This window comes from Calonectris borealis, chromosome 1 (genome assembly GCF_964195595.1).
Source record: "Calonectris borealis chromosome 1, bCalBor7.hap1.2, whole genome shotgun sequence".
NCBI lineage: Eukaryota > Metazoa > Chordata > Aves > Procellariiformes > Procellariidae > Calonectris > Calonectris borealis.
Window position 1 is genome coordinate 142,742,508 of NC_134312.1, and position 14,575 is coordinate 142,757,082.

At 35.7% G+C, this 14,575-nt stretch overlaps 1 protein-coding gene across 2 annotated transcripts in view; it reads left to right on the forward strand.

Annotated features, from left to right (window-relative positions):
* The window catches only part of PRKX (protein kinase cAMP-dependent X-linked catalytic subunit), a 60,489-nt gene that overhangs the window by 7,501 nt on the left and 38,413 nt on the right, over positions 1-14,575 (forward strand). The window lies entirely within an intron of this gene.

Here is a 14,575-nt window from a genome sequence, read left to right on the forward strand (position 1 = left end):
AGTTTGAGGATGTTTGCATTGCAGAGCTGCTCTTCAAATGTGTGGACGCTCAAATTTTCTTTTGGTGAATTCTGACAGCTGCTCCATCCAGTCTTAAATTGCGGTGATCTGTGGCATTTGTTCATGAAAAGTTTCCACTCAGCTGCCCTCTTTCTTCACTCCCGTCCCAGCTGCTTGGGTTGATCTGGTCAGTGGAACCATTGCCTAAGTCTTGCTTTGACCCTCAATTTTCTTAGTTTATTCAGGGAGCAGGGAAGTCTAGCTCAATTTGACCTACATTATAGTTAAGTAAATTTGAACTGCACCCCTCAGGCAATTTGCATACTTTGTGAAGTGTCTGGATTTCTAGTCTTGTGACTCTTCATTTGTTGAGGAGTGTTTATTTAATACCAAAGTAAAAGTAGATAGGTTATATAGTTTTATTTGGTTTGCAATGTATTTATAGCCCTTACGCCAATAGGTTATGGTATCTAAAGCAGGCTAATTTTTATGTAAAATCTTCTTTGCTCTTGTTTCTTTTCTAGATGTTCAGTTTGAATATCACCTACAGCTTTCTCTATTGGATTATAAATTTTATATATATATATATTTAAATTTATATAAACTCATAAAACATAAGTTCTACAATTCTACAGTTTGATGTAGGAAGAGTGAGAATATGAAGTGTCTTCGGCTCATTTTCTGTTAGCATATATAGGACTTTTTAAGTGGCTATCTATTGCACTTAGCAGATCTTTGTTTCTACAAACTATTTATACAGTACCTACAGCATGTAGCAATTTTTTTTTAACTAGGATATTTTTTACTTCCTTAAAGGATTGATTCTGAGCTAATTTTTCATGAAAGGTCACTTATCTTGTATTTGTTAATTTGATTCTACCATGCAATTTGCAAGAATTCAGGTGTAATGATTTATATTTTGTATTTATTGGAGTACTTGGGAAAGGCAACTCAAGGCAGAAGAGCTACATAATATAAACTATTATTAGCGGTTTTAACCTGTAACTTAGATGTGCATTTGTTTTTCTTGTGTACGCTTGGCATTGTCTTATGCATACTTTTAAAAAGTAAAGCTCTCAATGCAATACATTATTTTGACTGGAAAATGTGACTATATAATTTCTGACATTGTCTAATACAAGAGGAAACCATGTGGGGCTGCCAAGGTTTGTGATTTTTTTTTTTTTTTTTTTACATTATTCTTACAAAGGAGCTAATGGTTTGTTACCAAAGTCATATAAAGTGACCATTTAAGGTGCCCACTATGCAGTACTTTTTATGAGTTTTGGTATGGTTCTTCATTAAAATGTAGCTTCTTACACAGCGTTCTTGGCATTTTCTTAAGTGTTGTTCTGTTTGTGTTGGGGAATATGGGGACTCTGAGCAATCTGAAATATTTACGGTAATGACACTGCCATTATTGTTGAAGGTGCAGGGAGCTCTGTGGATTAAAGCAAAATGTCTAGTTAGTATTGCTTTTTATGCCTCTCAGGTATTGCTCCAGTCAGTAAATTAAATGCTCCAAAATTGTTCAGGTAGATATGAAGAGAGCTATCCCTCCATAGACTCTTCAAAAGCAGGCTAAACTGGCTGTAAGATTTTTACTTTGCTGATCTACTAATTAGGATGCACTGTAATAGCTATATGAATGGCGAATATGAAAAATAAGAGGCTGGGAGCTGACTGTGTTTATGTGAAACTTCTGAGTGCTATAATACCAGACTCCTTTAGCTACCTGCCCCAAAACTGATGACAGACTCTAGCCTCAGACCTCTTCCCCCCAGCTTGGTTTTGGCTTCTTACAGCTCCTTGGGTGCAGGAGATGATAGCCTGTACAGTTTTAATTTGCATGGCCTGCCAAAAATAACTTCAGAGTATGCATTGTAAAATTTTAGTTTGTTTTCAGGAAGATTAGTGGGTAATTCCTTCTCTGTCCCTGGAGAACGAACAATGAGAACAGCTGCTGGTCAGTCTGTTTCTAAACTGGGATTCTTGTCCCCTCTTTCATGAAAATGTTTCAGGTTGCATGTCGATATGCTGAATTTGTGTTCTGAGGCCGCTAAACTCTCCCTGACTTTTATGACTTTCAAAGGCCTATGAAGACTTCCGCAGTATGTCTTCGTTTAACCCACCCAGTTCTCACACTCAGAAGTGGCGGATATATAAGTTATAGTGAATCAACAACATTGTTCTTCCTCCTTTTTTAGTGACCGACATAGTTCAATCCACTTAAAATAAATTCATGTTAGCAGCCATATATGTAAAAAATGCTCATTCATTAATACCGTTGGAAATAATGTCATTTGGGGTATAATAAATTTTAAAATATTTCTAAAAGTTTTCCAGTATTGCAACTTAATTAGAATTATTCTGTTTAAAAGCTTTCTGCAGCTCTTCTAGTAATTTCACAGTGAGTAGCAGTGATTCCTTGGATCTGTTCATGGAAAATTTTCCTTGATTAAAGTTGGTTTTGTTACTTTTTTTTCCTGCTAGAAAAGGCATCTGGGAAGAAGCTGAAAGAAAGACAGTGTGTCCTACAAGACAGAACCATTAGAAAGAAAACAAAGTTTTGGAAAGAATCTGAAAAAAAGAACTAACACCAGAGTTAATGCAAAATATTTTAGAAGACATGGAAATACATGTCTTCTGGGGAAGAAAAAAGGTGGTTTTGTAAGTTAATTTTTTTTGGATTTCAACTGTATACATTTCATCCTTCATCAGTTGAAAAGTAGAAACAAATTGGGGCACATCCGTTCCTGATGCTGTAAAGCCTATGAAAGCTATCCCTTTTAAGTGTTTAATAAAATAAACTATACCCTTTGTTCTAAATGTCTGAGTGAAGAGCATTTCTAGAATTATCTCAAGTCTTTTTATCTGCAACACTTGACTTACTGTAAGCTAAAAGATTTATTTTGGTGGCAGAGATGATTTTTTGCTGCCTTTCTTGTTAGGTAGGCGTAAAGGGAGAAGAGGAGGCTGAGGGGAGACCTCATTGCGCTCTACAACTACCTGAAAGGAGGTTGTAGTGAGGTGGGTGTTGGTCTCTTCTCCCAAGTAACTAGTGATAGGACGGGAGGAAATGGCCTCAAGTTGCGCCAAGGGAGGTTTAGATTGGACGTTAGGAAACATTTCTTTACTGAAGGAGTGGTCAAGCATTGGAACAGTCTGCCCAGGGAAGTGGTTGAGTCCCCATCCCTGGAAGTATTTAAAAGACGCGTAGATGTGGTGCTTAAGGACATGATTTGGTGGGCATGACACGGTTGGACTCGATCTTAGGGGTCTTTTCCAACCTTAATGATTCTATGATTCTGAATTTTTCAATGCTTCTACTGCACTGTTCATTGTGGGTTAGGCAGAGTACAGCCTTGGCGGCTTGATTTGGGATAATTCTGGGAAAACAATGCTTTGGAAATGTGTGACAGGACAATTTGAGTGGGTCATGCATTTTGTGAAATAACAGTATTTGACATCTGAAATCTAAAGGATATTTTGGAATTTTGCCTTTCCCTTCCCACCACCCCCCCAAAAAAAAAGTGTAATATGATTTAATTTTGTGAGCAGAAGTTGAGTGTAAGGTGTGGCTAGGCTATAATTTCATAGATATTCAACCTGATTGACATTAGAGGCAGACTGAGAAATAGAATCTCAAAATGCTGTTTAGCAAGGATTTTTAATATTCTTTTAACATGAAATATGTATGAATTGTACTATACTGCAGGTGATGTTACTTGTGAGTGAATTCTTTATCTGTTGAGAAGAGCTTGCAACACATGCTAATAGTAAATAGAGAAGGAACATTGTGAAATGGGAAACGCGGAAGACAACTCGCTTTGTGGCTAATTAGCCAGTCCCTCAGCAATCTTTTTCTTTCTTACCTGCAGGTCTGCAGGTAAACCCAACTAACTTAAAAGTAAAGCAGGAGCTGGTTGCATAGTTACTGATTTCATAGCTTAGAGTATGCCTGTTTCACATTGCTTTTAAGAGTTTCCTAGGAGTGTACCTTGGTGATAAAAAGCCTGCAATATAAATAATTTTGTCTTGGCATCTTGATCTTAAATGTTTAATTGCAAGTGAAATGCTTTGACACTATGTATTTGGAGACAAGGGTTCACACCTCTGTGTTAATTTTAAATATTCTTTTTGAATTTTACTTTTTGAATTTTTGACTTTTTTGATGGTTGCTATTTGTATTTTAATAGAGAGGGTTCTTTGTGAAATGGGGACTACCAAAGTGGATGAATAGTCAGAGAAGGCTGGCAGGCAGTAACAGAGATGAATGCATAGGTGAGGCTATACCTTTGGTTCAGAACGTTGGAATTCTTACTTAAAAATGATGTTGGAAAAAGAGAGTAGGATAAGGGGACTTAACGCTGTTTTGAGAGTCTTCCATTTTGTTTAGGTAGGTTTGTGTTTCCTCAATATTATTTCTTGTCAGAGCAAAACAAGTAGAAGAGAGTGAAAGTCTGGCTAGGAGCACAGTTGGGTATTCTAAATGATTGTATGTGAAGAAACCAAAAACTGTTACTAGTGCTTGATTTGGTAGGTATATCTGAACTTGTAGTTGTTGCTAGTTAACACTGAGTGTGTGATGTCAGCAACTTTATGTGGAAATAAGCCAGCTTATTCACTGATATCCTAAAGTTGGGCACTCTTGCATGAAATATTGCCAGTTTATCTCATAGTAAAACACATTGATAAACCTCTCTCTGATCTTCACATGTTTTGGCATTTAAAATATTTGTAGGAGGAAAAAATTCTCCTGCTGGTAATTGGATGTAAAAGCTAGGGAGAGATTCAGAACTCCAGATATTGCCAAACTAGTTGAATTTCTAGCCTAATGGCTTTCATTTCTGATAGAGATGTTAGGAGCTACATTGTTTGAGAACAAACACAACTCTGTTGCTTGGCCTCCCTTGGTTCTCTGAAAAATGATTCTTGAAATAAAATTAAACAATGATTGTAGTAATAGGAAAAAAACCCACCAATCTAGAAATGCTAGGACACTTGGGGGAGGGAGAGAGCAGAGAGAAGGAAAAAAGCTGTACTGTTTGATCACTTTGCTTTGGAGATCCTTCCATAGCATAGTTCGTTTAGTTTTATAAGCAAGACAAATCCTTTTTTTTTTGGTGCAAACTATTGAATCATTTATGATAAAGTACAGTCATCTCTAAAGAGTTTTGCATGTCATACACAGACCTCATTTTAAAGGCTGAGGAACTCAGTAAACTTGTCTGAAAAGGGCGGTACAGTGAAAACAGGTGCTTAGGGACTCTTTAAATATTGATGGTACTTAACTTGGGTACTGGCAAATCCTGTTAAGGATAACATTCAATTTTTAAGTCGAGAAGTAGGATGTTTGTATTAGTCATAGGCACAGCTTTCTTCTGATACCTCCTGAGGAGGTATATTTTGGATTGTGCAATGCCAGTTTCCTCTTCCATCAGTGACATCTTATATATGAAATAATAATTTCATCAGTCTCTGTCCTGTCTTCTGAGACTGTTACTTGTTCCTAGGAAACGTGCAAGCATCTGAAACAAGCTGCAGTTCACTTCATAGAACAGTAAATACCTAATATGCCTAATAATTTTTCTTGTTTGGCATATTTCATCTCTCTTCAGGGCAAAAGTATGCCTTTCATCTTTGCTGCTGAAAACTTAACATGCTTCAGCTTCTGTAAAAGTGTTAATGGATGATAAAATAACTGTCAGATACCAGTAACTTTCAGTTACAACTGATTTGGGTTATATATGAACTGATGACTCGGCCCAGATAGATTAGTTTTGTGTTCATTTCTGATCCTTATATCTGGCCCTGCCTTCTAATTTTAGCACATTTGTGCTTCTGCACTACTTCTTTAAGAGTAAGTCCTGAATTATAAATTACATTGAAATGCTTATTCTTTAAAATGAATAATTTAAAATAAATTTCTGTTGAAAGGTGTACTATGTCAACTGTAATAGCGAATGAACCTCTTTGTAAGCAATGATGCTACAATTTTAGAGAAACAGAGTCTACAAGGGCATGTCAAGTACTCTTGGCTTGTGAACTACAGCTCATGAATTCAATTAGCTGTAATTTAATCTGTCCTATCAAGGTGGTGGTGGATTTGCCATTCATTACTCTCTTTACTGCAGACTGTGATCCTGTTTTTAAATAGATCAGACTAGGTTCAGATAAATAATTCTGAGATTTTTATGGGGCGAGAGAATGGGAGAGAGTAAAAGTGAGAAGCAACTATGGCAGTAAACAACAAAATAAATTAACCTGTGGTTGGGTAAATGGGTGTATGTGTGTATATATATTATATACCCATATATCTACCTATATGGGTATGTGTTGCTAAGAAATTCGATGTGTGATGAAGACATACATAGGATAGCAGAGTGAAATAACTGAAAATCTAAAAGAAAATACTGATTCTTATGAAAAAAGAGAACTTGCTTTTATTTTCAAGATTTGAGTATTAAAGACTAACTACTTTCAGTGACTGGAAAGCGAGAACACCGGGGACATAAAAAGGGCTCTGTATGGCTGACTACCTCATAACTGTAACTGTGATATGATGGGTTGGAAATTGTGTAAGGTCTATCTAGTAGTCTTCACTACTATTACTACTATATAATATACTTGATACTCTTTATGACCATACAGAGCATTATGAGTTGAGATCTGGGAAATAGCTCCTCAGGGCCTGTGGAATAGAGCAATTGATAAATCTTTAATGCTGAAAATTGGTTTCCATGCTGTATTCTAAATACACTCTACGTAAAAGTTAAAACTCTTGTATCTAGACTAGAGGTTTGTGAGAAAGGGTGTAACCAGGTAACACTAATCATGGACTGATCAGTTTTAGATCTCAAGGTTCTGATCTCCTGATGCTTTTGACTGCCACAGAGGAGTTTTGGGGGGTTTTGTTTTCTTTTCTCTTTAAAGGTTTGCTTCCCATTTGAGGCATTCTTTACATTAGCCAGTCCACTTAGGATTGAGAGCTGTCCATGTGTATTGAGTCAGTGTATTGTCCAAACAGTTGTCCTGAAATGTAGTTTTTAACATCTCAATTGACTTTTCTTGCGTACACATCTTAAGTGATTTGCCACTGTACTACTTTGAGCTTAGTCACCATCAGGTTAATGGGTGAATTCAATGAATTGTTAGGCTGAGATTCTGCAGTTTGAGGTGTGTCTTGAATACTGGGTTGTTAGTAAAGATGAGCTTTTATCAGCCCAAACTCAATACGTGTAAAAGTTATGTGGTCTTTTCTTCCCAATGCATTTAAAAACTGAACTAAGAAGGGCAACGAAGCTGGTGAAGGGCCTGGAGCACAAGTCTCATGAGGAGCGGCTGAGGGAACTGGGGTGGTTTAGTCTGGAGAAGAGGAGGCTGAGGGGAGACCTCATCGCGCTCTACAACTACCTGAAAGGAGGTTGTAGCGAGGTGGGTGTTGGCCTCTTCTCCCAAGTAACAAGCGATAGGACGAGAGGAAATGGCCTCAAGTTGCGCCAAGGGAGGTTTAGACTGGACATTAGGAGAAATTTCTTTACTGAAAGAGTGGTCAGGCCCTGGACCAGGCTGCCCAGGGAAGTGGTTGAGTCCCCATCCCTGGAAGTATTTAAAAGACGTGTAGATGAGGCACTTAGGGACATGGTTTAGTGGGCATGGTGGTGTTGAGTTGACAGTTGGACTTGATGATCTTAGAGGTCTTTTCCAACCTTAATGATTCTATGATTCATGATTCTATGATTCTAAATTTGACGGTGTTTTGAAGTGCTTTCAGATTTTATGGCAAGTTCTCAGGTCTTATGGAAAGATTTGTGCAGGGTATGTGCTCATGTATGTGCCTACTGTTTTCCTTCCTCTGGATTTATACAGATTTTTTTCTATGGTATTGTTCAAATCCTACAACATGAGGATGAGGTGACTTTTTTTTATTTTAATGGAGCCAGTCCTTGAATTGACAGATAGTATTTAAGAAAGGCCTACTTGTAAACAATTTAGAAATAATAAATTTGAACAAAATTGCCATCAGAAATGACACCTGAGATCTGTATTTTGAAAGGTTATATGCAATTTAAAGAAGTGCATACTGTGCCATTAATGGGACTTAGCAGTGTTGTGCAATACAGGTTTTGATTTTCTTAGATTTAAGCCTTCTCACACTAGACATACTGTTTTATATTAAGTTGGTCATTCTATAAAACTAGCTATCAAATAGTATAAAATGGGTCTGAACTCACTTACTTGCATTTTGATATAAATATTCCAAGAAGTAATGAGCTTAACTCTTCTCCAGTGTTTATATTAGCTTGGAAATCTAGGAGTGAATATTGCAGCATGGTAAGTGTAAATTGAGGTAAGATAAATTGTGCTCACCTGTCCAAACAAAGCATCCTTTCGGGAATCTTAAAAGCCTTGGCTTTTGTGTGATTGAAGTATATATGTTCTGTAGGATATTTTATTTCCCTGTGTCATTGATGTTTAATTTTGAACCTTATCCTTCTCTTCGCTTTTCATGTGACTCTATGAAGAATTCTCATTTTCGTATTGTGACTCATGAATAATTTCAAATCTGATAAATTCTTTATTATACATACATATTTAGTCTTTAAATATTTTTGTTCAGGAGCATCTAGTAGCCGTTGCAAATGAGATTTATTTCCATAACGTTGTATGGAATGTATGTATGCAATCTTGCTTTTGGATGGGGAAAAATTTATTGTTTAGGGAGTTCACCTCTAATCATTGCCTGTTTGTGACATACTGCATCTTCCCACCTGTATTTTTGGATGTATGAAATTAGCAAACTTTTTAATGCAAATGGTGTTAAAATAAATATTGTACCTTAGATGATTTTATGCTTTTTTCAAAAAAAAAAAAAAAAAAAAAAAAAAAAAGGAAAAACTGCACAGAGACAATGTCCAGCACAAAAATGCCATCTGGTATCAGCCAAAAAGGCTATCCTTACTGTTGCAAAATTAATCATATTGTTATGATTGTTATGATATATGCCATAGCCTCTGAAACTTACTTTAGTATTGACTGTAGCGATGCACTCACCTCTTGATTTCCATTTTCTTGTACAGTTTGTTTCTTGAGAGCCACTTTGAAAATCAGGGTTGTTTCATGAAATGTATTTGTAGGTTGTTTGGGTGTACTATTTCATAAATTCTCAAATGTTCTCATCCTGGTTCATCTTTGTCCATTTAAATAATTGTCACTTACGTACAACCTTCTGTTTAAAGTCTTACTTGTTGGCTTGAATGTGTTTGTTGACTATGATACTCAGACATATAATATTGGAGAGAGACTCGATCCCGGTTTGGAGGGAAAGGGAGGTGTGTATATAAAACTAAAAAGGGCAGTTGGCTCCTAACTGTGGAAACTTCGTCGAGTGGCTTTTCTTTCCTATTAAGAAGCTGCATAGTAAAAATAGAAAAACCTAATCTATCCATTCTGTGTTTCAGTCATATAGTAGGCTGAACTGAAGTTAGAAAACAGTGAGTTTAGACTTACGTTTCTGCATTATAGAGAAAAAATAGTGTAGTGGTCCATACAGTCCTGAATAGCATGAAAATTTAAAGGCCACGGTCCTTTTCTGCTAGAGTATTTAAGTGTTTACACTAAACTAACTGTTAAATTAACATGTCTTCAGTAACATTAGGTATTAATACAAAGAATATTTTCAGTCTTTACTTCTATCAGTAATGTAATTCCTGGGCACTGTAGAGATTTTCTTCTGAAATGTTTAATCACTATTTGAGACTAGAATTTGGAGACTGGGATTTTGAAACTTAATATTTGTATTAGTGCATTTGTTCCAGTTCCATATCAGATATTACTTTATTGGGATATTCTAGACTTACTTCCTCTTTCTCACATAATAGCTCTTTATGTGGAGAATATTATTATGTCCATTCTAGTGCCACACAACAGTGATTTCATCACCTTTCCTTGGACAGTGTTACACTGTTTTTTTGTATGGTGTAGTATGAGAGAATTTGGAAAGGTAATGAACACGTGAAGTAAATTCTAGATCTAAAATGCATCTTTACTCTGTAGTCTCTCAGGAATATCAGTTGATACTGCCTTACGAATATAAACAAAGCCTTCCCTTTGAGGAATAGTTTGTTCCACTCATCAATTCTCCGTGTATTAACCCTTAACCAAAAATAAATCCATTTGCAGTACTTATTCCAGACTGAAATAGTGTTTTAGGAGAAGATTCGTACTGGCTTGTAGCTTGATTTTGTTTTATAAAACTTAATTTACAGAAGATAGAATACAGGGTCTCAGTGGCCCAGCACACTGTTCACAGCTTATAGATGCAAAGAAATACTTCAGTCTTTCAAGAAGGTATTCATTTTGCTCTAGTTACAACACTAAGCCCTTTGTGCATATTACAGTAAAATCTTTAGTACTCAGTACAACCCATTCAAAACAAAGATCCGACTAAATAAAGTTTTCAGAAAAGGGCTTAGTTGCACCAGAAATCTTTTTTCTGTTTTTGTCTGCATAACAGCTCAAGTGTAAGGTAAACATAACAATAGTTTTAAGTACCTTCTAAGGCTTTTTTCTGCTGTATAAACTTGAATAGCATATGTAAAATGCATATGGATAAATGCAAGCTTTCAAATTGGATGTGGTTTGAGCTCTGATCATTTGTAAAAACTGCATCTCTCCTTTCTTGTGTATAATGCCTGTTTATTAACTATGTCAGTATTTTTTAAAAAAATTGCTAGATGAATGAGCTGACATTTTTAATAGCACATTCGTGATATTGTGTCAGTAAGTTTTATTTGGGTCACAGTGCTGAAGATTATAAAGTTGTATAGGTATCATTGGGCATAGTTTTGGTGACATGTATGAAGAATTTAATGAGTTGCTAACAATTCTTTTTTAAACCTCACAAATGTATACTTCCTTATACAAATTAGCATATTCTGTGTCAATAATTTCCATGTCATGAAATCCCACGTGCACTTATCAGACCATATAACTTCGAGGTTGGTTTCATCTGTCTGAATGTAAACCTATGCAGTGTGAATGACTATCAAACCTACATGTGTAGAATCACTTCATAATCAGCAGAGAGAAATAGGTACTTCTGGGTTCGTAAACTGGATGTGTAAAACTGCTCTATTGAATATAGAAGTGCTTTTTTTTCCCCTCTGTTGACTTGGAAAGGATTCCACCTGGCTGGTCCAAAGGTAAGCTCTGTAATAAGTGAGGAAGTTCCAACTCAAGGTGTCTGGGGAGGCTGTTGGCTGTTGGCCTGAAAGATGGAGAAATTCTGTCTCTCAGCTTGTGTTTTGGGTACAAACGAGCTGGTCAGTTACTAGTGTACACGGTTAGCCTGCAACATTACTACTTCTGCTTTTTTGTATTGTGAAAAGACTTTTTATAAGTTCCCACCATAAATTGCAACAGGCCAAGAACAATGGCAATCTTTCAGGACATATATCCATTGTATCTTTTAATGTCCAACAATAAAGAGATGATATGGGGCTACATGGTCCTCTGTGGTATTTGATCTTTGAAAGAAGAACGAACGGCAGTTTGTCATTTTTCAAAAATATCAGTCTTAAGGTTTGAAGGTATAATGTAAAGAACGAACTTTCTGATGCTTCGAGGCCTAACTACTACTCAGTGGACAGGCTTTGTCTTCATTGTGAATGTCCAGAGGCTTTTTTTTTTTTCCTTTTGTTATCCTGAGTTAGCTCTAGGTCAGTGAAATTTTAAAGATGAAAGTCAAAAGTCTGAATGAAAAAAGGTTAAACTTAAAAAAAAAAGTGGAAAAGTAGGTGTTGGCTACCATTGAACTTTTCACTGCTAATTTGATATAATTTGCATTCTGAATATTAGTGTATCTGGATTTCAAGCTGGCCTTTCTAGCAAAATCACAATTTTGCTGGTATACGTGTGCGTAAATACATATGCAAGTGTGTTTCCAGACTAGGGCCTTCTGCACCTAATTCTGTGGTAACACACAAAATAGCAGGGAATGGGTAATCTTGAACAGTTCTCTATTAGTTGCCTATCTAGCTATTTCCTGAAACATAGGAGAGAACTAAAACGTGCTGAGTGCATTTAAATTAAGTCAGTGTCTTTGATCTGTCTTCACTCAGGAGCTCTTCAACATAATTTGCTCTTCAATCTTATACTTTAAAAGCATTGTAGAAATACCATATTAAGTAGTGAATAGATAATCTGTTTTAAAAGTATTTAAAAATACAGTTTTTGTGCATTATGTGAAATGTCCCCCTCGATTTGTTTCTCTTTTAGCACTACTTTAGATGAAGACAGAAGCGAAATGTAATTGAAAGGAATGTATTATAAGAGGTACCAGTCCCTCAAAGGCTTCTGTCCAGCACTGGTGAAGGAGGAAATCGGTCAAGTACAAACAATGTGGCTTTTATTACATTCGTTCAGCAATAATAAACCTTTGTACTTTAACAAGATTTTTTTGTTAGCTTTTAAAAAGGACACAGTCAAGGATATTAAGCTTGATACTTTCTTTGCATTAATATAGGACTGACTTGCATCAAGTAGTTTTTTTGGAGAAAACAAAGGAAGAAATCTGCAAGAGCTGAGTTTCAGGACAGACAAAAATATGCTGATTATGTAAAAATCCTAGAAGTGTGTAGAGGCACATATTTCTGGGTTGAAAAGGAAAGTGACTAATCAGGTGTTACATACCTACTAAGTACCCCTGTTTAGCCTCACATAGTTCAGAGGGGGCTGCTGTTAAAGTTTCGACCCATGCTGCTGCATGTATCTCTGATCTTTATCAGACTCCATGTAACTTTAACTTCTATGGAACAAAGTGACTCTTTAAATCCTTCACAGATTATTGCATTTGTAAGTGTCTGTTTCTTAGTCATGAAAATGTTATTTTTATTTATTTTTCTTAGATGAGAACATGAGTTTTGGGCACAGCCATGTTTTGTAGTTGTTCAGCTTGTCAACTGTAAAAGGTTTTTTGTTTTCTTTGGGTATAATTATAAGCTTTGTCCATACAGTAGTTTTGCAGCAACATAAAAGACCTAATATCTTCAATTGTAGCAATTTACAGAGCAAAAGCTACTGGAGCAATCTACTAAATACCTGAACTGTGGTGTGTCTTCTACAGAGGTGCTGTTTTAAACTTGCAAGACCTTAATGACTGTTTCCTTTAGTTGAAATTACTTGAAAAGGTTTTAAGTCTGTCCCTGACTTTGTGACACAGCAAATTGTTGTTTTTTTTTTTTTTGTGGAAAACCAAACTAAATATCTCCATGCTGATTTTGAGTAAAGCAACTAGCCAAATCAGTTTTGTAAATGCTTCCTGTAAACAGGGAAACTGAAGGTGAAGATAGAAGTGCTAACAAATGATGAGAGAGAAAGCTTTACTGTCCTCCTGGGTATAGATTTGGTTGTGGGAATTAAACTTGGCAATAGAGCTGGTTTTTCCAATTTAGTATGTCCGTGCATAGGTTTTACTCACCGTCTCTCTTCTTACTTTCATGGGAAAAAAAAAGTCACTGGGAAGCACTTCTAGCTCATCTTCAGAATAGAATAAGTGAAAAATGGTCTATTAATGATTAACCGGAATTGGTTCTTTATGCCCTACCAGAGATAAATTGCAAGTTATTCGTCTTCATAGAAAATTAGAGGTCAATCCCTTTTGGCTTAGACTGCTTCTGGGACATCCAGTTAAAATTTTTGAATGTAGTACTAATCCCGACTCAAGAAGTAGGAGCCATGTATTCACAACAGCAGACACAAAATTAAACAGTATCTGAAGAGAGATCAGGATTCATCATTTTGGGTTATAGTATAAAATGCTTCTGTCATTGCTTTTTTTTTTTTTTTTAAAACAATCAAAAGGAATCTTGTAGCCTAAAATCTGGGATTTGATGATACCTAGAATAATACTAGACTTATCTTTTTGGTTTTCCTTCTCTTTGCCTGAGTGGTTACTTTGTGATGCATTCATGTATTATTTTGTTTGTGGTAAGCAAAAGTGTAACTTTAATTAAAAAATAGTAACTTTTAGCCTAAATGTCCATCAATTTGTTTTACGTTTCATTTTAAGGAAGCTGTTTCATAGTGGTTTTAAACACTTAAAGAAAAAAATAATTAAAGCAATTATAAAAGATTAACTTTGAGCACAAATTCATTAGAAAGAATCCTGAATTACTCTAAAGTTGATAGGAATTTTAAGCACCAGTTAATTAGCAGGAGGTGGCTAGATGTTGGATTTTGTATGTCTGGCTTTTGTTGTTTGAGAGATTTTTTGGAACCCCCCCCCCCCCAAAAAAAAATCCTTCTCTTTAGTATTTGCATTCCAAGAAGCTCTCAGTTAATGTGCTTATTTTAATCTCTCTCTACCTGAAAGTAGCAATTCTGTGAATAGGATTTGAATGATGTTTTATAACTTTAAAAAGTCAAAAAATGGCCTATCTTGCTAGCATAGTTTCTAATTTACAGATTCTTTTCCAATGATTAAAAAGTGACACCTTTTGATAATGCTTTAATTACCTGAAATTCTTATCAGATGAAATATATAATTTAATGCTTTCTAGTGTTTTAACTT